General features: G+C 37.2%; 1 protein-coding gene across 8 annotated transcripts in view; it reads left to right on the top strand.

Moving 5' to 3' along the window:
- LOC120515645 (ankyrin repeat and IBR domain-containing protein 1-like) overlaps positions 1-26,550 on the top strand; it is a 445,503-nt gene that overhangs the window by 294,980 nt on the left and 123,973 nt on the right. The gene's annotated exons all lie outside the window — the stretch shown is intronic.

Raw genomic sequence — 26,550 nt, forward strand, 5'->3', positions numbered from 1 at the left:
GGCACGCACTTTATATGAAACACTAGAGAGCACATTCTAAAAGGCAGTATTGAGTAACAATAAGTTAAAGAAATGCCCTCTGCTCTTCTTTAAATAATTTCTCAGTATAGTTAGACATATAGTTTGGCATAGGAAGAACAGCATTTTTGTAAATGCAGTTAAGAAACAAACACCCAGAGAGGAGTAGCTAACAAATATTCAGTCCTTAACGCAAAACCAACAGCTCATAACCACAACTGAGCACATTATTCTTTTATTTACTGGATTGTGTTACAAGGCCAAGTTGCCTAGTCTACATTACTCAACATATTCCCACAGAGATCCTCATTGGGGGGAAAAAAAAATCTACAATGAAGCAACTTTGTTATGAGAAATTATGTACAGTGTCTTTATTAATTTTCACACCACAGCTCTGGACAATGTGCACCTTCAGTGGTGCTGATAGACAAGACTCCCTGTATCTCTGTGAAGGTTTATTTACACTTCTGCGACAAGCCTAAGCTGTAGACCATGTGGCCTATGGCACATTCTGATGCATACCTCCACATTGATACAGATCTCTACGACTCTGATTGGCCAGTTTGGTAACTACATATTTCTAGAAACATACGTTTTTGTTCATTTTCTGCTATTCTGAAGTAAATATGGAGCAGATTGAATAAAGACTTTTCTAGGAAGTTAGAAAATGTACACATTTATGTAATACATCATTACAACACTTCAAAGACAATCAAATGGCAACCAATTTGTGGAGCGAAATATCAGCTAACATCAGTTTGGAAGTTTCCGAATGTGTGAAAAAGTGGAAGGAAGTGAGGGACAAAAGCATTCATCTTTGTAAAAAATGTGTAGCAAGAGGAGTGGTGATCCTGAAGGGCAAAAACTGCCTGCATTTTAGTGGATCATTAGTTTTGTTTTTGTTTTGCTGAAGAACAGAAAGCTAACAAAATTCAATAATATTGATTATGAATAAAATAAATATATCAAATATATGTTTATATGTAATATATAATATAATTTTTGTGCAATTAAAAGGTAGAAGATCTTTACTTTAGATTGGATGCATTCTTATGAATATATTGTAAGAAACATAAATTTCTATATAGTTGCTGCTAAAGATGGAAGTGTGCATATGATTTTGAAAGTCGTAGTTTAACTCTTTGAGGTCTGAATATTTTTTCCAAAAAACACAGTTTTCTGAAACACACTTCTGTTGCTGCGTGTTCTGGCCACCAGGCTGCCTTAACGTAGTGGGGGCAGTCTGATTTGTACCTCTATTGTATGTGGCGGTCCTCCCAGGGAAATGTTACTGTTGCCACGTCAGCTACACAAATCTGTTCAGCACCAATCAGCTGATGCTGGTACCTCACATTCATTTTCGATCACTTTTATCAAAATCAAGTCTGACAAGTTAGACTCAGCAATTCAGCAATAATATGCAAAACTTATGTCATCCACTGAGTATTTTGCTTCAATCTAGCAAAGAGAATCCAACTAACACATAACCGCGAGTTTTGTCACCATTCACACTTGATTACCACTGTCAACCCTTCTTTTTGACAAAAGTCATCATCCACCCTGAAAGAGTTAAAGTACTTTTCATATCAAAGTAATTTCTTCATTGTCATGGTATATATGTTATTTGACATTATTTATGTTCAAAAGATTCTTCTTTGTTTAATGTAACAATACATTTCCTGTTGGCTTGTCTGCTCACAGCTGCCTTTATGGCTGGAGTTTGGACTTAAATAAGAAAGTTGATCAGCACAAAACCAAACACGTGCCTGAAGCTGTTAAGAGCTGTTTTGTATTTCTAGAAAATGATTTGTAAATGAGCATCTACTTGATGTAAAAAAACAAAAAAACAAAAAATCCAAAATTGTTTACAGTGTCCATCAACTTCCTTGTGGTAACCTTGATATCTTAAAGTTATAACTTGTAGTGCTTAGGTTGGATATGAGCATTCAAATGGAAGACCTACTGAAAGCAGACTTTGGAGTTTGTAGCACTCATTTCTCTGTATACATTACAAGAAGAAAACATGTTTCTAATGACGTATTATTGAAGCCAGCTGCAGTTCCAAACATATTTAAGGAGAGTCATTACAGCTGCAAATTAACTGGACTGAAATGTAGAACCGTAGGATATTGATAATGGAAATGTTGCCTACTAGCATACTGAATGCTGTATAGATGACTTGCTCTTATGTAGAGTGATACATAACTGGTGCTTCTTCATGGATCTAGCATTCATTTGGTTTTGAATTGAGTGCCTGGTCATTGTCTTTGTGGGTTTTGCACGTTTTCCCAGGCTGAGCTTGGTGTTCTCTCTAACACATACACAAAACCATAAAGATAATCCGAAATGGCAATTTTACATAAGCGTGAATGGGATTGTGCACGGGTGTGTGAGTGTAATAGTTCTTCCTGTGATTGACTGGCATCTGTTTTTTGCAGTCTGCAAGATGAGGGGCAGAGTTCTTTTAAAATGGCTGAATTTCATAAGTAGTTTGCTTACTTTTTTATTCCTTTCTAAATCAACGTGGATACACTGCTTTACAATATTTGTGGTTTCTCAAGACACAGATTATTATCTGCTAACATTCTTGCCTTAAAAAGTGAATGTATTTGGTAAGTTTAAGCCTTTTTTCATGCATGAACCCTAGTACCTTTCAGCCCCATTGTAAACTGAAAAAAACAGACAATGTATTTTTATATTTGATAAAAGAAACTTTAGAACACAATTTTGTGTGGAAAATTAATATATACCTTGATTATGAAGAGATAACTTCAACAAATGCTTAAAATTGGTTAGTAGATCTAACACCAGAGATTATCCACAGATTCTGATGCAGTCATCCATATGGTCATACTGTTGTTTACGTGAGAACTGAAACAGTAGCAGTAGCAGTTTGTAACCACTGTTTTCATTTAATGCTTCTTAATGAAGTGTTGATAAATTGATGTATGACAAAGAATGTCCATATTCAAAATAAAAGGTTACTAAGATGTTCTGATTCATGAGTGGCCTGTACACTGGTACTGTGAGTGCTGTGCAGAGTGGGGGCAGAACCTCCGTTTTTCCCAGTTCATTCTGGTGTTTGTCAGGGGTGTGTTCTTGCTCCTACTCTGTTCAGTGCTTGTGTAGCATCTGTTGGTGAAGAAAGACCCATGGATCTTGACTTTGCTGACGATGCTGTGATCTTCGCAGAGTCAATGGAGGCTCTGATCGGGGCACTTGAGAGACTGAGCAAGGAGTCTGAATGTCTGGGTTTGCGAGTGTCCTGGATAAAAACCAAGATTCAGGTCTTTAATGACCTCTTGGGCACAGCCATCAGCAGTGTGTCTGTCTGAGAAGAGAGTGTCAACTTTGTCGAGGGGTTTACTTACCTTGGTAGTAACATTCATATCTCTGGTGACTCTTCCTGTGAAGTCAGTAGACGGGTTGGGAGAGCATGGGAGTCATGAAGTTGCTGGAAAGGGGTGTGTGGTGCTCCCGATATCTATGCAAAAGGATGAAGGTCCAAGTCTTTAGAGTCCTGGTGCTTCCTGTCTTGCTATATGGTTGTGAGAAATGGACATTGTCCAGTGACCTGAGATGAAGACTGAACTGCTTTGGTACTGGGTCTCTCCGGAAAATCCTTGGGTACCATTGGTTTGACTTTGTGTCAAATAAGCAGTTGCTCATGGAGTCCTGAATGAGGCGCATTACCTGCATTGTGAGGAAGTGTCAGTTACGGCACCACGGCCATGTGGCACACTTTCCAGAGGGTGATCCAGCTCGTAGGATCCTCATTGTTGGGGACCCGAGCAGCTGGACCAGGCCAAGGGGTTGCCCACGTAACACCTGGCTGTGGCAGATAGAGGGTCATTTCCGGAGGGTGGGACTGGACTGCGTGTCTACCTGGGGGGTTTCCAACCGGGATCCTGAGTTGTTTCGTCATGTTATCGGGGTGGAAACGCACTGTACCAGTGCATTCTCCCCAACTTGACTTGACTTAAAATGCTCTGAAAATGTCTCTTAATGATAAATTTCTGTATACAGTAGCTTAAAATTCAAAGTTAAGGTAGTTTTCAGTTTTGTCTTGTTAGCCTGGACAATGAAGTGTGAAGAAATTTGGCACTTGTATTGGCTTAAAGGGGAATTTCCCTTTTTTGACACATTGGGCTTATTTTATACCTACTACAGAGAACATTTTTGTTTCTGCTATGTTCATTTTTAATTCTATTGTTTCTCTAAAATATATGCATTTTCTATATGAACTTTATAATATTGTAGAATTACCATGCTATGAAAACTGTTTGAAAATTTGAAAAATATATTTTAATTTATAAAAAATTGTCATGCTATTTCTCAGTTTTTTTGTTCATCTCAATGAAAAGATGAGAAACTATGAGAAGTGCTATGAAACTCAAACAGTACAGTATCTAAACACAGTACAACTACCTACATGGACGCTCGGTGGAGTACTGACTCAAACAACCAGAAATTTCGCAACAGACTGTGTCTCTCTTTGAGACAACCTGCTGCAGGGTTCCCAAGAGTCAGTGCGGAAAGTTTAGGAGTGGGATTAAGTATTTTTTTGCATCACATTATTATCTTTGGCGCTCATTTTTGGTTGTTTCGCTAAAATAAAATTAATATAACAGTGTTGTATGAATGTTTGTCCGGGCCCACAAAAAATATTCGTTATTCTGAAAATTATGTTACTTCGGTATCCCCTATAACAGGATTTAACATGTATATTTTAATTTATAAAATTTGTCACTTATGAAAAGCTAACTGTTGTAAAGTCACATACTAATTTTTTTGTCTTGGATATTAAAATACAAACAATATACAGTAATCCCTATCTATATCGCGCTTCGACTTTCGCGGCTTCACTCCATCACGGATTTTAAATGTAAGCATATCTAAATACAGTGGAACCTCGGTTCACTTAACGCCCCGTTCACGCATAACTCGGTTCACCAAAAGATCGCCAAACTTTTGCCTCGGTTCACAACCACACACTCGGTATACGAACAAGCCAGGTTCCCTTGCCTGCCTGCAAGCTGAGCTGAAAGAGAGAGAGAGAAAGAGCGAGCGAGCACGTGCCTGCTGGGAAGGGGGAGGAGGAGATTGCTTCATGTGTTTGCTGAACAAGCCAGTTTCCTTGGCCCTCAGTTGAGAGAGAGAGAGCAAGAGCGAGCGAGCACGTGCCTGCTGGGAAGGGGGAGGAGGAGATTGCTGCATGTGTTTGCCTGCCAATCTGTAGGCTGTAGTGCAAGCTCCCCCTCCCCCCACAGGCAGCCTGAGAGAGAAAGAGAGCGGCGTTGTTTTTTATTTAAGCAAAGCCGCTCCTTGTTCATTGTTTTCAATAAGACGTGCACTCTCTTTGTGCTCTACAGTATTTCGTGTGCTTTTGCAGTTAACTATGGCTTCTAAGCAAGTGGAGAGTGGTCAGAAGAAAGTTTTGAAGAAAATTGAAATCGAAGTAAAGAAAGAAATTACAAAGGTGGAAAAATGTTTACCAGTTTACTCATTTACCAATCGGAGAACCCTCGTGCTTTCAAGCAGCATAATGTAAACAAAGCCAGACTGCCAGTAATGTGGAGGGTCACAAGAACGTTCTTTTTGGAATGGCTGCATGAGGCTTTCACTCCCACCAGCTAAACAGCTAAAAGCACCAGAAACCCAAGAAATCACAAGAGAGAAAACACCTGAAGGAAAACACTTCATGCCAGAACTCGTTTCATGCAAGGTTAGTTTTCTTGGTGGTTTTTGTATTACGGATTTTTCAAAAGTAATTTTTAGTTCATAATGCGATTTGTTGCAATGTTATTTTTCTCTTTTTCAAATGTTCGCTTTTTTCCTTGTGCTTAAAACTCATGAAAGGTTTACAGATGGAGTTTTTCATAGAGCGATTAGGTGCGATGTTACATTTCTCTTTTTCAAATGTTCGCTTTTTTCCTTGTGCTTAAAACTCATTAAAAATTGTTTACATGGAGGACTTCATCGTGTGATTTGTTGCAATGTTACTTTTTGGTTGCTTTGAGTTGGTTTTAAATGAAGTTCGGATTTGTGCGATGTTTTTTCTGCTGTGCTTAAAACTCATTTTAAAACATTGTTTACAGCGATCAGGCTTTAGGTTTAATAGCGCGATCTCCTGCAATCTGACTATTTTGTTTCATTGTTAGTTGGTTTTTGCAAGCGCTTCGGATTTGTTCCTTTTTTTTTCTGCTGTGCTTAAAACTCATTTTAAAAAAAATGCTGCGCGAGCACGTGCTACAGAGAGATTAGAGAGCACTAGCGAGCAAGCGCAGAGAGAACTTTTGTTTGCTTGTGAGTTGGTTTTTGCAACCGCTTCGGATTTGTTACTTTTTTTTCCTGCAGTGCTTAAAACTTTTGAACAACATTGTTTACAGCGATCAGGCTTTAGGTTTAATAGCGCGATCTAGGGAGGGAGGAGCTTTGGTGGTGTGTGTGCTACAGAGAGAGAGCGCGTTAGCGAGCCAGCTCGTGTAGCTGATCAGGGAGCCTCGGTGTTTTGTGTCAGTGTTATTCAATGTTTTTACATTAGTTTACTATTACACTGTGGATTCTATGGTGTAATTAACTATATTTATGCTTAATCTTTACATATTTTTACATATTTACATACAGTTTGTACGGTCTGGAAAGGATTCATTGTATTTACATACAATCCTATGGGGAAAACTGCTTCGGTTCACGACCAACTCGGTTTACGACCAAAGTTCTGGAACGAATTATGGTCGTGAACCGAGGTTCCACTGTATATACTTTTTGCTGGTTTGCGGATTTCTGCGGACAATGCGTCTTTTAATTTATGGTACATGCTTCCTCAGTTTGTTTGCCCAGTTGATTTCATACAAGGGACGCTATTGGCGGATGGCTTAGAAGCTACCCAATCAGAGCATGTATTACATATTAACTAAAGCTATAAGATATGCTTCCCATGCGATGCTTGATTGTTTGCTTGTCTCTGCCTCTCTCTCACCCTCTCTGACATTCTCTGTGCCTGACGGAGGGAGTGTGAGCAGAGGTGCTGTTTGCACAGAAGCTGTTTGCTTAAAAGATACTGACGCTCCTCTAAAAAATGCCGCTTTATTGAAACTTAAAAGCACACGTATTGATTATTTGATTGTTTGCTTTTCTTTGCGATCGCTCGCTCTCTCTCTTAAATTCTCTGCTCCTGATGCAGACACTCCTTTGAAGAAAAGATATATTTGCATTCTTTTAATTGTGAGAAAGAACTGTCATCTCTGTCTTGTCATGGAGCACAGTTTAAACTTTTGACTAAAGGGTGTTATTTCATGTCTAGAGGGCTCTAATAATGTTAACAGTGTGGGAGAGTTTATAAGGGCTTAAAATATATAAAAATAACTATACAAACATATGGTTTCTACTTCGTGGATTTTCATCTATCGCGGGGGGTTCTGGAACGCATCATTTAGTTTTATCCTACTGTGATCATTCATTTGAAAAAAATGTGCATTCAAATTATGTAAAGAAATTATGGCAGCCAAAAAAAAGAGTATTTATTTATTTAGTTATTTGTAGCTGAAGTGTATTTGTATCTTTTTGTACAAGCAGCAACAACAAAAACACTTTAAGTTATGGTAAAAGATATACTTAACTATGGTAAGGTATACTTTAAGCGCAGGGGTGTTGAACTCCAGCCCCGGAGGGTCGCAGTGCCTGCAGGTTTTCATTCTAACCATCTTCTTAATTAGTGACCAGTTTTTGATGCTAATTAACTTCTTTAGCCTTAGCTTTAATTAGCTTGACTCGGGCCCCTTAGTTGTTTTTTCCTTAATTAGCAGCTGGACAGCAATGAGACATAAAACAAGCAGGACATGACCAGCTCACCTGTACCCATCAAACAAAAAAGATGAAGGTCTCTGTAAGGTTGATCCCTCACGTTACCAAAACATTTTAGGACTTCTTAGAATAAAACAGAATATCAACAGTTTTGGAAATGTCTGCTGTGGCAGAAAGACAGCAGCAACAAACCATGTAATTGAATAACGGGTTTAATTAACAGCAAGAATCAGCTTCTCATTAAAGAACTGGTTGGAGTTTGAAGCCCCAATTTAGCTGGTCATCTGTTGGCTCGTTTCACGTCTCATTTCTGTTTGGCTGTCATTTAATGAAGAAAAGAATCAATTCAGAAGACTTAATCCTTAAAAGCAGGGCTATTAAAATAGAGGGAAAAGAAGTTAATTAGCAGTGAAAACTGAACACTGATAAGGAAAAGGGTTAGAAAGAAAACCTGCACCCACTGTGGCCCTCCAGGCCTTGGGCCTCATGTATAAACGGTGCGTACGCACAGAAATGTTGCGTAAGAACTTTTCCATGTTCAAATCGCGATGTATAAAACCTACACTTGACGTAAAGCCACGCACTTTTCCACGGTACCTCATACCTTGTCGTTCTCCGCTCGGTTTTGCAGACTGGTGGCACCCAGCGTCAAAGCAATGGTACTGTTCCTGTGTGGTTACTCATTATTTTCCTGACGCGGCTTTATAAATACACTGAAACTAACCGCATATTGTTTAGTGTAACGCATCTGATTGTAATTAACTTGTAACAATATAATGGTCCAGGGAACAGCCATAGTATTCCAAATACCATAACTGCTTTAGTGTTGTTACTCTCACTTCTCCTTCTTCTTCTTTTTCTTTCAGCTCCTCCCGTTAGGAGTTGCCACAGCGGATCATCTTTTTCCATATTACTCTCACTGCACCACTCGGAGTATTTATATCACTGTATCTAAGTGTGAATCACAGCAGCAGCTGATCGGAAAGAGAATTATCGGTATACAGTTTCATGGACTCGCTGTCTCAGCCACTGCAAAACGTTTTAAAGCCTTTCCTGTACAGACCTCGCGGTTCAGAAACAGTTTCATCCCAAGAACTATAAACGCACTCAATCAATTACTCCTTGTAGAACTGTTTGTACTTATAAATACAATCACCACACTGTAAACTTGCACTACAGTTATAATATTACACAACCTGCGCCACTTTATAAAGAGCATATTTACATATGATGACAATATCATTTTTAAGGTGAAATGCAACAAAATATGTTTGTTAAATTATACAGATAAAACTTTATCTTTATTTTAATAATCTATATTCGTCACTTTGAGTGTCGTGAAGGATATAATAATTAAACATGTACTACGAAGATATTTCAATGTTCCTTAAACGTTTTGAAGAATCGCGCTTAAGCTTACAGATGGCTTAACTTCTGTTACAGAGCTGATTGTGTGGCGATCGGTTACTTGGGGAAAGAAAAGCACTGACTTCAGTCACGGCTACGCCAATATATATTGAATATAAAACAGAAAGAGAAAATAACAGCTAAAAACGCAGCGACAAATTTCGTCAAAAGTTAAATGCTTGTGTGATGAGCACAATGCGGCTATGCAGTGTCTGCAACGGACGTGGCCATCCACCGTGCATAACCTACCTTACTGACATTGGCGGGCGAAGGAGCCACCGATTCTTCCTCTGCCCAGTGCCACCACAAGCCTAGGGCCGCCCCCCCGAGTACTGCTGCAATAAATTATTTCATCGAAGTGAAACACATGTTTAATAACGCCTTTAACTCCTATCATCATGAAAATGATATCACGTATACATCTCAGTATTTAAGGTCTTGTTCACACGGCGTTAAAATCGAGCGTTTTTTTTGTGTTCGTGAGCGATCCGTGAGCTACAAGTATGGATGAGAGTGTTCACACCGAGTGTTTTCTACAAGTATGAGTCAATGAGAGTGTTCACACGGGCTTTGGTGACTGTTTCCTTACCTCAAAGTGCGTCTCTTGTCCGCTGCATGCTTATAGCTGCAGCAGCATCAAAAAACGACATCCGACAGTAATTAAAAACTTGCGGAAATGTTCGCATTTCTTCATAAAGCACAAAAACTTCCTTTAACCCGACGTTGTGCAGTCAGAGGATGAACCCAGTAGCGGCGGTGATTTTTCTCTCCCTACGCTGTCGTATTACGAGTATTTTTAAAACAAGAAGATTAATATCTAACATAGCAAAATGGTCCATATTGAAAGGAGGCACCTCAAATAAAACGACAAGGGCTTTCATATCCAGTTCCCGACACTGCCTCCACAGGTTAACACACAAACTACAATTTGGGCTGCAGGCTGGCGTTAGACAGAGACAAGCTTAACGCCGATGTAGAAGTCAATCGATCGCCACCACAAAATGCAACATAAACGTCTAGGACGTTCAGAGCAAGTTCGTTTATCCAAAAACTTAACGCCCGTGTGAACAAGGCCTTAGTTATTCAGAGAGCTGTAATATCACGAATGTCATGGATTCTGTGTCCAGTTGGAGGAAGAGAGCAGGTTTAAGTAGCAAGTAGTGATTCACACACATAGGCACATAGAAAATCAAATACAAAACAAAGCATTAATTATGTGATTTGAGAAACTAGTTAATGAAACGATTTTAAGATGAAGTTTATGATGTTCTACTTTAATGACAAAATAAACTACGTGATTAAAGTGGAAATGTCGAGATTGAAGTTGACATTTCGTGCTCTTTACCCCACTGTGTGCCTTTTTTTCTCTGTACCCTAATAAGCTTTCATATGACACTCAGACAGTGGGCTACAACTCGCCTTTTCACGGCGACTTTGATATGTGATTTCTTTTTTATTTCCGGCACTGTGCGACAATGTGAACGTGAGCTTTCAAGTTTCTCCAAAACGGTATGTCACTCGATCAACTTCTTTTTGTTGATTATACCACGGTTTAATTAAACAAATAGTATGTTTTTCCTTTGCCTCCACTTGGTATTCGCTGAAATTCTTATATTTTCCCCCGTGCTTTTCCCATTGTCTTTTCACAGAAGGCTGAGTTTAAGGGCGATTTATATTGATTTGCATATTCAAAGAGGCGTAATCCTGGAAGGAGTTGGGGCATTACATAAAGCGTGTGCACGAGCGTTAGTTTTCACGCTGATCGGGATTTATGTATCAGAAGAACGTGGAAGTTGGAGTACGCACAGATTCCTGCATCTGAATTTTTCTGTGCGTAAGCACATTTCGGCTTTTGTGCTTACGCCATGTTATAGTGCAAGTTCTACGCACGGCGTTATACATGAGGCCCCTGGAGTTTGACACCCATGCTTTAAGGTAACCTGTTAAAAGGGCACAACCTGGTTTTAAAGGAGGACTTGAAAGAGTCAAGCATCCTGAGCTACGCAGAAGGCCTCAGAGCACAAGGAAGTCTTTCTTACTGGTTTGTTTCAGATTCCTGCAACCCTTTGTGTAAAGAAGTACACCCTGTCTTCTGTCTTCAATAATTTGTAATTTCTACTGATGCCCAGAAGTATATATTTAATTCATTGTTTAGTTGAAAATGTCTTTACCTCTATAGTAAATAGGCTGGTTTTATTTTTTACAAGTGTAAATTTGACCAGAATCAATGGACCTAATTAATGTTGGTCACCTTGTTTTGTCTGTGTTAATGCCAACTTTAATTATTTTACATGGAAGTAATTCATAAACTTAATAAATAAATCAATTCATTGTATATATCTGATCCAATAAGAATTGTAAACTTGAGGTTCTTTAATTTTACTTGCATGTAAATGAAAGATTGGTGACGGGGTTAAAAGTTCAGTGTTGAGTTAAATACAGAGTCTGATTCAGTGACGTTCAAAACACAGAGAAGAGTTGATTTTAGCTTGGTTTTTGTATATGTCTTTGTGTTTGTCTGTGAAAATCTGTACAATGATATAAGTTCCGAAAAATATTTTTCAAACAAGCTGCATCACGTTTGGCTTGTTACAGGTTCAGTGCGTATTGTTTTTGGTCCATTTTGATCCAGCACCGAGCCAGCCTTTGTCACCAGTTTCTTCAGCCTCTTACTGTTCTTATCTGCCATACTGCCTCCCCAACAAATAAAAGCAGCAAAAAAGAAGAGGATTTGCCATACTGCCTCCCCAACAAATAAAAGCAGCAAAAAAGAAGAGGAAACGGGCAACAGCTGTCTGTCTGACAGAACACAAACAGCATTTTGCTACATACATTGAAAGATCTAAGTCTTCTGAGGAAAAAGAGTCTGCACTGTCTCTTCCTGTAGAGGACATCTGTGTTCCAAGACCAATCCAGTCTATACATGAACACACACTTGCACAATCAAAGAAATTTATAAGTAAAGACAGCTCACATGCTGGATAATGAAGAGAAAATAATGAGCACACACAAACACACCCCTACATCTGTAAAGGTTGACTTGCACAGGCAATGCTGCTTGTTTACTTCATTCTGACCCAATGTGTTTAGCGTCAAACTAAATATTAATGAAGTTTTTTCACTTTATTCAATTTCCTGTTCATTTTAGTGTACATTTATTTGTTTATATAATACATACTGTGTAAGTTAATGTACTTGATTGCATATTATTGCACAGTGCAGTTGCTTGTGTTGTATTGCAAAATCTTCTGACAAGTGATTTCCTGTGGTTTCACTATAGTGAAATTTACATGAAAGTACTGTATGGATCATTCCATACTGATTTTTTTATTTAAAGTAATGTACTGTATATAACATTCCATGAAAAATCAAACAATTATACTTTCAAAAACACTTTCTATGTAGTGTCGTCTTCTTCTTTCAGCTGCTCCAGTTAGTGGTTGCCACAGCGGATCATCTTGTCCGCGTATTGATTTAGCAAAATTTTACACCGGATGCCCTTCCTGACTTAACCCTCTCCATTCATCCGGGCTTGGGACCGGCACAAAGAAACACACTGGTTTGTGCATCCCCTGTGACTGGGTTAAACACTTTCTATGTAGTGTAATCGTATAAAAGTTTGAAATAGAAAGGAGCCAGCATCTTTAAAATGTACTTTAAATAACAACAGCGCATTAACCAACCTGTCAGATGTTGCTGGTGACTGGCCTAAATTAAGGATGTAATTTTTAGTTTTGTACAGAATACATTACAGTGAACCCTCGTTTATCACGGTTAATCCGTTCCAGACTCTACCGTGATAAATGAATTTTCACGAAGTAGGATTCTTTATTTATAAATCGAATATTTTCGCAGTTAGAGTATAGAAAACCTGTTTACGACCTTCTAAATACGTTTTTTAACATTATTAGAGCTCTCTAGACATGAAATAACACCCTTTAGCCACCATTATACTCGTATTACCCAATATATTAGACAAAATAAGAGAAAATAAGACATATTAGACGTTACAAATATCATATTACTAGGCGCACTCGCCTTTTAAGGCCACCAACTTTTATCTTCAATTTTTGTGTGCTCCATGTGTACATCAGGCATGTAAGTGTAGGGAATGAGAACATCAAAGTGCCCATTCATAACATCTCCTGAAAACCTAAATTTTTTATCCCCTCGAGTGACTGTCCAAAGTCGTACAATGTCAGCCCGAATCTGTACCGCTAAAGACGGAGTTTCATGCACTAAATAAGCTATAGATGAGAATAAGCAAGCACCATCTCCCCTGATATTTACTACGCGGTGAGGCATTTGTACTCCATCAACAACAATTATTTCCAGAGACATAATTTTGTCTATTTTTCCAGCGTATCACGCACAAAAGCAAGGGAACAATGAGAGCACCAGAACTCTGCTCACATCACGTCGCTTCGTCCCTCAAGCCGCAAGTAGTAAGTCTGTAATAAGCGGAATACCGATACGCTTTGCACTCACGGGACAGAAGGACAATCCCGATCGCTTTTATATAGTAGATTATTGTACTGTACAGTACATTTAATTGCAGACAACCACTAACCTATGAAGGCTCGACCTCAGTAGGAGAGTCTTCAGAGGTGGTGCAGTATCTTCAGCAGGTGCGTCGTTGTCTTCTTCCGCTGAAGGAGTACTAGGAGTAGGCAGTGGGTGTCTGGGTGCGCGGCTGAAGATAGGCAGTTGCTGGCGCTGTCTTTTCATATGCGTGAGGAGGCTTTTGTAGGATTTTGCCATCTTTAATCATATCCAAGAGTTTCACCTTCTCCTGGATAGTAAGCATCTTCCTCCGGCGCTTAGTTTTATTGTCAGAAGGCTTAGAAAAAGCAGCACGTTTAGGAGCCATCGTAGGGCTTAGATAAAAGTTCTTAGAAAGCGCATGCGTAGTGACGTAAGCGTGTATGAGAAAAAAAATCGCGATAAAGTGAAGCTGTGAAAGTCGAAGCGTGACATAGCGAGGGATCACTGTATATGCCTTTGATTTCTTATATTGCTGTAGGTAGGAGCTACAATTTATTAAGACCGTAGTACTTGATTGTACTCAATTTAACCTGCATTACTTCTTTTTATTTTTCTGCACCCACAGAACAGAAACTTTCTTGCACTGTCGCTTTCAATGAGCATGTGTTCTCACTACTGCAAAAACTGCCAACTCACTGGATCACTTAAAGCCAATGTTTAACCTAACATGTATTGTAGCTGCATTTCTCAAAGGTTTCAAAATAGCTCAAATGCAGGTACCAGAAAAGCATTACAGCAGTAAGTTAAGTATGACTTGTACAAAAATCTCCATTACCCATGTGTGATATTCAAAGCAAACATACAAAGTAAGGAAGAGAGTCGATAATTCACGCATAAAAGGGCTATTTCGTTGAAGCTTAACTATCCAGGTTATATTTCTTAAGGTTTTTATATGTTATCTCTTTCACCACATGTACGTACATACAGTCAGAAATCTATATGCCATGACTGATGTTTCATATTTCTTTCTAGGTGTTCAGTTTTAATTTAAGAGCAATACTATTGCCACATAGAATTAACAGTAAGAGCATTCCGTTACTTTACATTTAGGTGGTGGAACAGAATCTTACATTATCTGTGTTAAAGCTACATTATATTCATGTTCAAACTAAGCAAAAACTGAGGTAAATGTACCGATAACATTAACTTAAAGGCTCTTACATGAATTTTTAAGTAAAAGGACATTAAGAGTGAGTGAGAGATGCAGCAATGCAAATTCTTATAACATTTCAATTGAGTTCTCACATTGAGAGCTATGATGTTAATTAGTAATCTCCTAATCTCCTCCACATTCTATAAACAAGATAACTGAGTTGTTTTTTTCCTGTATTTAAAGAAGTTCAGACATCTCAGTTACTTTATCTTTGTGAATAGCCCAGTATGTATAGAATTTCATTGCACAGTGCTATTGTAAATGAAAAGGTTGCACATTGCAAAGAAATAATACATTAAGCATATGATAATCACTTGATGATACAAGGTGTTGTTTTTGGCTCACAGTTTCACACAAAAGCTGACAGAAGATATCTATGTATTTTAAAAATAAGTTAATAAAGGCAGCAAATGGCATGTCTACAATATTCTTGACTGTAATGTTTTATTCATTCACACTGCAACTTTTTTTCAGTTCTCTGTACATTTTTTCGTTATATTGCTCTGCTTGCCCTTGGACCTCTCATATTTCAAGCAAACAGCAGGTGCTTAAACTATAATGTCAAAACATCTTAACTGGTGTTTGTGTTAAATGCAGTCACTGGTAATTTCTTTTAAAAGGTACATTTGCACAGTGGTTAACAGTACTGCTTCATGAATTCAGCATCCTGCCTTTGAATTCCATGCCTTGTTGTTGTCTGTGTAGAGTTTGCACCGTCTCCGTGTGTTGAGTATTTCCTCCTACATCCTCAAAGATTTGTGCATATATGTTAGATTAATTGGCAGTGTCATATTGACCCTATCTGGGTGTGTGTGCATGAGAGAGTGAGGTCTCCAATAGGCTGGGACCCCAGCTTCCTGTGACCTTGAATGACATTAAGTGAGTTTGAAAATGTTAGGTTGCTAATTTTGTATTTTCTTCAAAAGTATTTGAAGAAAATTAAAAAGATGAATGAATGCATGGCATTTATAAATGTATTATTATCTGATCATTTTATAATCAAAATGAAAAGTTTAACAATTGTTTCAATTATACACACACACACACACCCACACAAGATCTTCAGTTCTAAGTCAGACACAAACAAGTCCTATTCCTACACTCTTTCAGCCACTGATGTCTAGTTTCTGTGTTGCCTTCTCTATTTGGGTTCCTTAAACTAATACATGAAGACAAGCATTAATTCTTTCTAGCAGGATCTACACTGACTGTGTCAGTAGGGCCATCTTCAACAGCTTATTTCCTTTACCTCCTACCTGAGTGGAATTGTTTCCCTCTCATTCTAGGAAATTACAATCCTTCATTAAAATAGCATCCACCCCCACATTTCTCTAATGTATCTTCATTCTTATTGCTGCTCATAAGACTTTACCTATGGTACAAAATACCCTGAGGTAATCATGGGCCCCATTAGTGCTCCATTGCAAGCTGAATACTAGAAACTTATTATGGTACTAATACAGGTTATTAGCTATGAAAAATGATGTCACTTAGGATATGAATATCTAAATGAGGTGAACAGCATCATACATGGGTTCTAAATTCTGGCTACTTCAGGTTGTATGTTTGCTATTGCATAGTATTTTATAATTTGTGGTTTAGTGTTTATCATTCTGTTTTGTTGTATTCCTGTATTGTTAATTGTACCATTAATTTTTTGTTGGTGGCTGTATTCTGCAAGGTAGACACTCAAATAAAAATGGTGTTACACGTGTACACTGTACTCTGTATATATGACAATAAGGGTTAGATTGATTGATTGAATCTGCAGACAAATACCACGTCACTTGTTTTTTTGACCAGTATCACACAGAAGAGACACTTTTCTAGTCTCACCTAGCAAGTGAAGAGTTGTCTGCCTGCTCTTACAGTATTTTCTTGCATCCCAATAATGGCCAATGATTGATTTATAACACCATAACTTGTTTGTTTTGTTTTGGACCACATGTCTAACAGTTTTTTCTTTTCTCCATTTTTGGCACATTTTTAGGTATTAGCCCCATTTTGGGCCTGTGCAGGCCAGAAAGCCTACCTTTTGCATTTAGGTGCTAGGCAGCCTGGAGGTAAAGCCTAACCATTAGGCCCAGGCCAGAATTCAGGGCACATATGACCCTTTTGTGTGGGTTTCTATAAGCCTGCATTTTTTTGTGCTTCACTTTAGTGGATATCACAATAAAGTATATGCCTTGTTGGCTCTGTTTCTCATCCTTTCCTTGTCTTTCTGTCTTAGTCACATGCAGATGACACAATCTAAAATGACCCTGATTTAAAAGCTGGTGCTAACCAACAAACATTCCAGCACTGTCCACAACACCTGCTTATGTATTCTTTTACCTGAAAACATCTAGAGTATGTAATGCCAAACACTCTGTCATCTCCCATTAGATCTCGCTGTATTTCTAATGTTTGACTGGGTGATCATAGGCTCACCTCCAATGACAAATTGTTAAAGATGCTCTGTGTGTGTGCTAGACCATCAATTATGTTGTCTATTAGGCTTTTCTCTGAATTTGTTATCTTACTCTTCTTTATTTATTTATCTGGTTTAGTACAATGCTACATACTGTATACCCTGGCATTCTTTCTTAAACTCTGTGAAGTACCTTGAGCATGGGAAAGGTGCTATATAAATAAAATGTATTATTATTATTTTAGATACCATTACATCCAAAAGATACTCATTTCCAGTCTTCACAGTTACTAATGTTATGAAGCTTCATGTCCTATATGTCATAGCTAATAGTGGCAACATTCTTAAAACATTTGTTTCTCAAAATAGGATTCTTAGATTTCTTTAAAATGTATCCAGGATAAGACCTGAATTATGAGAGCTGTCACCAGATGGCCAGCCTCTTTAGGCCATTCATTTTGGGAATAATCTATGCTCGGATCATTTTGGTTTATAAATTTTGGATATTATTCAGATAGCCTTGAATCTAAAATCGCTCTAGACTCCTTAAAATCAATACTAGGAATAGCACCAGACAGCACAATATTATACAGCATTGCCTGCACAAAGACTTAACTTGCTTAACTGGAAGAATCCTAATGCACCTCTCTTATCTCAACAATAAAACAAAGTGTAATATTATCTTAATGTAAATTACATTTTTCTCTGAAAAATGGTTCAAGAATTTTTTAGAATTTCACAAATACTCGTTAATTTAATTGTAAAATAGTTTGCCAGGTTTCTGCTTGACCTTCGCTGCTGTTTTAATATACTGTATGCAGTAGAACTTCAATTTATGCAAATTCAACTAGTGTATTCTGACCATTCTCACACTACACTGCATGTTTCATTTTTCTGTCCTACTCACCACTCATGTCTTCTCAAGTTTTGATGTTAACTGTCCGTGTGTCATACTGCTCTGATTCAGAGTGTATTGAACTAAAACTAAACAGTCTGTTAAGTTGTGATTAAAACTACTAACGCACATTGCCAGAGAAAAAATGCACTACATGTTAATTGGTGTAGGTAAACCAGTTTTGCTGTTTTAGGGACTTTGTAATAGACAGTGGATTCAGAAAGTCTTCTGACCCCTTCACTTTTTTCACATTTTACTATGTTACAGACTTAAATTATATTTTCCTCATATCAGGAAAAACTCAATAACTCAGAATGACAAAGGAAAAACTGAATTTTTTTTTTTTTTTGCAAATTTATTAAAAATAAAAAACTGACATATCACATTGGTACAAGTATGCAGACTCTTTGCAAAGACATTTGAAATCTAGCTCAGGTGCATCTCATTCTATTGATCCTTCATTAAGATTTTTCCATACCTGGTGTCCACATGTGTTCAAGTCAATTTATGAGACCTGATTAGGGAAGGGTATGCACCAATAGAAGGTCCCATTGGAGTAAAAAACAATTTTTGAGTTTGAAAGAACTGCCTGGTGAGCTTGATCTATCAATCTAAAAACATTCCTGCAGCACTGAAGATTCCCAAGAGCACAATTGCCTTTATCATGCTTTTTTGGAACAATCTTGACTTTTCCTAGAGCTGGCCACCTGACTAAATTGAGCAATCAGGGGGAGAAAGAACATAGTAAGAGAAGTCCCCAAGAACCCCATGGTCACTCCAGAGAACCTTTATGGAGATGGGAGAAACTCCTAGAATGACAACTATTATTGCAAGGCTTCACTAAATCTGAACTTTATGGCAGAGACGCCAGATGGAAGCCTCTCCTTAGTAAAAGACACATGTAAGCTTACTTGGAGTTTGCAAAATGGCATGTAAAGGACTCTTAGACTGTGAGAAACAAGTTTCCCTGGCCTAATAAAAATGAGATTAGTGTTGTGTCTGGCACAAACTGTGCAATACCATTCCAACTGTGAAGCTTGCTTTGGGGTTTGTTAATCATTGGCAGGGACTGGGAGAATAGAGTGGAGCAAATTACAGAGATTCCCTTAATGAAAACTTGCTGCAGGTCCTGTGTGTATTTTCTTTTTTTTCTGTTTATGCTGTGTGTACTGTATGTTTATACAGTTAGCGTGTTTCTAGGTACTTTTATTTTTCGACTCTATAATCCAAATAAAATATTTGGCTCAAAAGACAATTTGCTGTATTTTTGCTATACCTGCAATTGTCTGCCAGTTATTAAAAAAAAAAAAAAAAATTTTAAAGCCATGCTTATATTAAGTTTAAAAAGTGTATTTATGGTTTTTAGAAGTATTTTTTTTTATGTATATATTATTTTCAACTTTTTAGTCTTGGGTTTGTTTTAGTATAGTTTTGTAATCAATATTTTAACACTTCCTTTAATATTTCTAGCCATTACTATCGCCATCTATTGGTGAAATCTTGAACTATTTTTCATATGAAAATTTCATTTCTTAATTAACATGGATTAATTGATCAATTAGCGAAACTGCTTATTGATTCATGTATTGTCATCTGAAGTGAGTAAGTGTGCAAAATTTCAAGTCATTTGGACAATAGGAAATGGGTTAAATATCAATTACAACATTTGTACCAGACAACAAACAAGTGAAGTTAAAATAAGCATGGTAATAATAATAATAAGGCTCCATTAATCTGAAAATAGGCATTCAATTTTTCTCCCTAGTGTGTTGTTGAGTTCACTGGTGTTTGTGCATATGACTTCTTGTGTTTGTCATATGATGGCAAAGATTGATTTTGATAGAAAAGTGAGTATTTTTGGTGGTTATATTTAATTTTGATCTAGACATTTAAGGCTTGCACAGATAAGTGAGTAGTTTTGAAATTATGTTGATAGGTTTTGGGAAAGGGCTTTCTTGAATAAAAAACTAAGTTATAAATTGGTGTGCTGTTTTAGGTTAGGTAGGATGCCCAGAGGGGACTGGGCGGTCTCATGGTCTGGAATCCCTACAGATTTTATTTTTTTCTCCAGCCGTCTGGAGTTTTTTTGTTTTTTCTGTCCCCCCCTGGCCATTGGACCTTACTCTTATTCTATGTTAATTAATGTTGAGTTATTTTGTTTTCTTATTGTGTCTTTTATTTTTCTATTTATTATGTAAAGCACTTTGAGTTACTGTTTGTATGAAAATGTGCTATATAAATAAATGTTGTTGTTGTTTTAACAATTGAAAACTGGTTAACAAAGTCAAATCTACCCATATGTAAGGGAATTTCTTACATTATACTTTCCATCACTCTGCTCTGTTTTAAATTCATTTACACATATTTAGTTGAAGATTCCTGTTTTTAAACAGTGCTCTAATAAATTTTAACTGTGTGGGTTAACTTACATTGATACAATGTATTTTAGTGGTATGCCTTAACCTTGTTATTTTTTTTTATTTTATTGTTTCACAGTGTTCAGCTGTGTTAATTTTTATGTGCTATGACAAAGTAAAGGTCAAAATGCACTTGTGTAGATTATGATCCCATGCATTTGCTATATCAGCAGATAGACTGTGATGCTAATTAACACCTCTCAGCTAATGGAGATGACTTTTGTGGCTTAATCACATACAATGAATGTGCCCCTTACAGCCTCCCGGCAACTGCATCACCAGGCTACCAGAATATACTACCTTGGCAGTGTTGTGCTTTTCTTATTGTTGAACATGTCAGACAGTTTGCAGATAAAATGCAAACTGTGATCTGAATGTTTTTGTTTTTTTTGTTTTTTTTTAGCACTTTAACTTGTCCTCTTTTTGTCTGTCAACTTCATTACCAAAATTTACTCATGCTATCATAATTCATTGTCAGATATATGGCAGTGTCATTGAGCATCAATTTGCAAAGTGAGATAATAATAATGCTGTCATTAGGGGAAGATGAAGTTAGTGCATTTATCTGTTGTCACTTTCCTAGCATGAGATTGATTAGTCACTGCTATGTTTAAAACTCTTTTTATAGTTTCATCTGGGATCAGTAAAATCACCTTCAAAGAGTGATCTCTAAAGAGCGTTGTTTAAATCCCCATGCATTTTTATATCTTCTGTCAGAATTTGTTTGCTACATGAATCTTTAAACAAAAACAAGAAACAAAACATTGTATCCCCTATTGATTTTTGTTTCTGATTAGTCTGGACAACATTGTGACACTAAATGAACATTAACTGTTAGTTATTTTTCACATTAACACAGTTGTTTGTTATTTGATTTTTGCCTTCCTGAATTTATTCCATGGGAATTCAAGAGCAGCCCCAAACACCATGTAACCACACAAAAAAGAAAATGTTATTTCCAGAGCCATAATATAAAAACAAGATTAGACAACACAACGTCACAGTTTTATTACAAACCCACTGACTCCCATGGGTTTCCTTTCTACTGCTGTTACCATCCTAGGCAGTTTAAAAATGCTTTTCCTTTTTCAGCTTTCCTCAGTGTCCAGTGATGAAGCTTAGAGTTACAAGTTTTGATTAACTGAGAGTATTATCATTAAATTGTGGATAGGGCTGTTTGCCAAGCTGGGGCAGATCCCACAATGTTCCCATTCAGCCCTAACACACTTTCACTCCTATAGATCTGCATACTCGCTGAAAATCAGGTTTTTTATTAAATTCTTACTCTTCTTGATATATCTGATGGCTTGTGGTCTACCTTGAAGCAATGAAGGACCTAATTTGAGACGTATTTTGACCAAACAAAATTATATTTTTCTTTTCTAGCGCAGGGCTATTCAATTACAAATTCTCTTGGGACAGATTTTCATACCAAGAAATGTAGCTGTGCCATACATTTTTAGTATTGAAAAACAAATAATGTTTATTCATTATTTCCCTTTTAAATTTGGTCACATCTGACACTGGCACATCACAAAGTGTATAAAAAAATCATAAAGAAGACGCACAGTAATTGAACAGAATCTGAGGTAGTAGTAATATTTTTTTCCTCTTTTGAAATGAAAAAAAAAAAAACAACATTCTGCTCACATTAGAAACATCCCAAAGTGCATAAAATCAAAAAAGTGCACATTATTAGCAATAACACTTGTTTACATCTTGGAATAAAATAAATATTTTGGTCTTGCAGTAATAACTCTTTAATTTCTATAGTGCTTTTCTCAATACTGAAAGTGCATTGTGCCCCACACAGGGAGGAGCCAGGATGCAAACCCATGATGTCAGTGAGCCAGCAGTGCTACCATTTGTGACTACATATATATGACCCAGTCACATCACAAAGTGCATTTAATAGAATAAAAAAGAACTATCATAGCTATCAGTGCCCAAACCCAAAACAAGTGATAACTGTAGCTAACACAAATGAATACAAAGTGTACTGCACAATGAGGGAACATAGATTTGTCTTAAATCACCACATGTGTGATTACTGTAGGCATGGCTTTGCTACACATTCTACATTATTTTGATATTGTGATGTGTCTCACTACTGTATGGGCTGAGGAGAGTGGAGTCTTGAGGGAAAGCACATTGTGAGGGCTCATGGCACCTCCCCAGGGAGAGCAAAGTGACAGGGAAGTGAATAGTAAAAGAGACAGAAAAGCTACTTTTTTTTTTTTTGACCCACACAAGGAGCAGTAGGGCACCGTTTATAGCGTGGCACACCAAATAAAAAGTTAGTTATCATTTTGAGGATTCCCCAGAGAAGCGACTCCTGTGTGTCTTATTAAAAAGGTTGTCACAGTATCATAGACTACTAACACCACTTCTAGATAACTTGTTGCATTGTGGGTTAAATGCTGCAAGGCTATGCAGAGCATTGCATTCACGGTCTGCACGACTGTAGGAATTTATGTAGGAGTTTCTGAAAGCTTCTGAAATGTGTTTTTCACAGTTTTTTTCTGCATTTCTGGCAGGATCAAAGGCTGTCGCTTCTGGGCCACATGTGGCCCACGAGCCACCATTGGAATAGGCAGGGCCAATGGAGTGTGCCATTTTACAGCTGCTCAAGGATGATTGAAATATGCACATGAAACCATCCAGTATATATGTGAACTAGCCAAAGTATTTGTACAAGTGTTGTTTTAAAATGTTGACCAATTTGTCAATGCTAGGTAAAATACTAGCTCCCATCCATTATCTACACTACCTGTTTCATAACAATCAATTTCTTTGTTCTCATGAGTCGAGACTTTGTTCTTTTTGTGTTTATAATTAGATTCCATAATTGTCTTCATTTCTTGCTTTAGTTGGTATCATGAATGTTTCTACTTTGTACAGTATTTCCTGGTTTATTGTGGTTTCGTGAGTAGATGTTTAGTCACACTTTAATTAGCTGGATAGCTTGATAAATAATTGCTTCCATATATCGTGGAAAACTTCTACAGTGAGGGTGGAATTCGAGGCAGGTGGGGTGTATGTGTAGCTAGGAGACTGGGGTCACATGACATAGCTGCAGGTCTCCATTATATTACAGGAGAGAACACCAGTGCCGATAACTAGTTTTAAAAAGATAATTCAGAGCTGCGGTGGGTTGGCACCCTGCCCAGGATTGGTTCCTGCCTTGTGCCCTGTGTTGGCTGGGATTGGCTCCAGTGGACCCCCGTGTCCCTGTATTCGGATTCAGCGGGTTAGAAAATGGATGGATAATTCAGAGTTGATTCATTCAACGTTGAATTAAAAATGCTACAAATCACAATGCTGTTTTGGCATCAAAGTCTAAAGTTATAAGTGACTTATCACACAATAAAATGTCTTAACATCAAGAAATACTAACATTTATTACTACTGTCCTCTTTTGTTCTGTTTCTACCATAATCTGAACAGCAACTCAGCATGTGCTCAAAAAAATTGCATTTCATTTTGGCTTCTCTCTTTCTCTCTTTAGTAATGATATGGAGGTGTACAATAGCACTGGCTCTTTCAAAGATGTATTGCTTATATATGTATAACTAGCAAAATACCCGCGCTTCGCAGCGGAGAAGTAGTGTGTTAAAGAAGCAATGAAAAAGAAAAGGAAACATTTTGAAAATAACGTAACATGATTGTCAATGTTATTGTTTTGTCACTGTTGTGAGTGATGAGTGTTGTTGTCATATATATATATATATATATATATATATATATATTTACACACACACACAAACATATATATATACATATCTATACATATACACATACATATACATACACACATACATACACACACACATATATAAACATATATATACATATACATACATATCTACATATATACACACACAGCTATTTCGTATCAGTGGAATACGCTGTTTGTTAAAACGGATGACACCCGCTCTTACGCGCAAGTCTGCGTGGATATTATGAACTATCGTATTTGTTCAAGTTCTATATAAATTTTAAATAGAAGGAATTTTTATTTAGTCGACAGAAATATCTTTGGTAGGAATGGTAAAAACAGACAGGAATATTATTCCTGAATAAATCAACTCAAACCTTAAACAACTTATAATATTTTGCTCTCCATAAAAATATATCCTGTCTAAATTATACAAGTTAGAAATAAAGTAAACATTAAAAGAACAAACATTCAAATTTCTTTACTCTTATGTAATTTTATATTTTATAAAAAATAAACTTAGATTTTAAATATCCCAAAAGATTTTGCTCTCCATAAAAATATATCCTGTCAAAATTATACAAATTCAAATATGAACATGCTGCATAACAAAACCTAGAAATATAAATAAAATGTGTTCCTTTCAGCAATAACAAATCAAATCATTCAGTTGTCTTTGCTCATATGTCATTTTAGAGCTGGACGCCTGGCATTTTTTTGGCAACAGGTTCGTTTCTGTTTGCTGTGAGGAAACATTTTGAAAATAACGTAACCTGATTGTCAATGTAATTGTTTTGTCACTGTTGTGAGTGATGAGTGTTGTTGTCATATATATATATATATATTTACACACACACACATAAACATATATATATATATACATATCTATACATATACACATATATACATACATATATACACAAATATATAAACATATATATACATATACATACATATCTACATATATACACACACAGCTATTTCAAATCAGTGCAATACGCTGTTTGTTAAAACGGTTGACTCCGCTCTTACGCAATAACAAATCAAATCATTCAGTTGTCTTTGCTCATATGTCATTTTAGAGCTGGACGCCTGGCATCTTTTTTTGGCCACAAGTTCGTTTCTGTTTGGTGTGAGGTTCTGTGTTGTGGAGATTCTCAGGATGGATTGCAGGTGCTCATCAGTGAGGCGACTCCTGTGTGCTGTTTTGTTAGTCTTTATCACTGAGAAGAGCTTCTCACACAGATATGTGCTACCAAACATGCACAAGGTTCGAGCCGCATGTAGACGGACTTTTTGTTCTTCAAAGTCACCAAAGCGCCGTGCAAACTCAGTGCGCCAGTTTATCAGCAAAGTGCGATTTGGGAACACCGTAGTGACGACTTGGTTTAACATTACTTGGTAATAGGGAAAGTGGGGCAAGTGGTTGTGTCTCCCATAAAAGCAGCCTCAATTGAAATCACTTTGTGATTGTGCACGGGTAAAAACGTCCGCTGAAGTGTCAGATTCTTATTTAATTCTTCTGCTTTCTGTATCTTCTGCATTGCATTCAGGTTACCCTGATGTTTTGTTTTATAGTGCCGTCTTAGATTAAATTCTGTAATTACAGCCACATTAGCTCCACAAATGAGACACACGGGTTCAGTAAACATATACTCAGCCTCCCATCGGTTTTTAAAGGCTCTATTTTCAGAATCAACTTTTCTCTTCAGCATCGTGTGAGCTAGCTTCGCAATAACTTGCAGCATCTTAAGGTAGACTTGATTAACGCGTAACTGTTCGGCAAGGCAGCTGAAGCGCTGCATTATGGGATCTGTAGTTTATTGTGTTACCAGCGCTTCATATACCGGGCTTTAATAACAATAATACAGTATATAAAATGATCTCGCGGGCGGATATAATTACACGCCGGCCGGATGTGGCCCGCTGCCCTTGAGTTTGACACATATGGACTAAATAGAACTTGAAAAGATATATTTTTTCAAATGTGATCGCGCAATTCAGATAGAGTTGACAGCACTACAGCCTGCATGCCTCAATAAGTCATCCTCCCTTGCCCTTACTTTTTACCGCTCATCTAATGAATACACTGAGTATGGCTTTACCAAAACAATCACTGATGGCTAATAAAGTATCCATTATTCGAGTATGTAGATCGGGTTATATATATATATATACATA

This window comes from Polypterus senegalus, chromosome 15 (assembly GCF_016835505.1).
Source record: "Polypterus senegalus isolate Bchr_013 chromosome 15, ASM1683550v1, whole genome shotgun sequence".
Lineage (NCBI taxonomy): Eukaryota > Metazoa > Chordata > Cladistia > Polypteriformes > Polypteridae > Polypterus > Polypterus senegalus.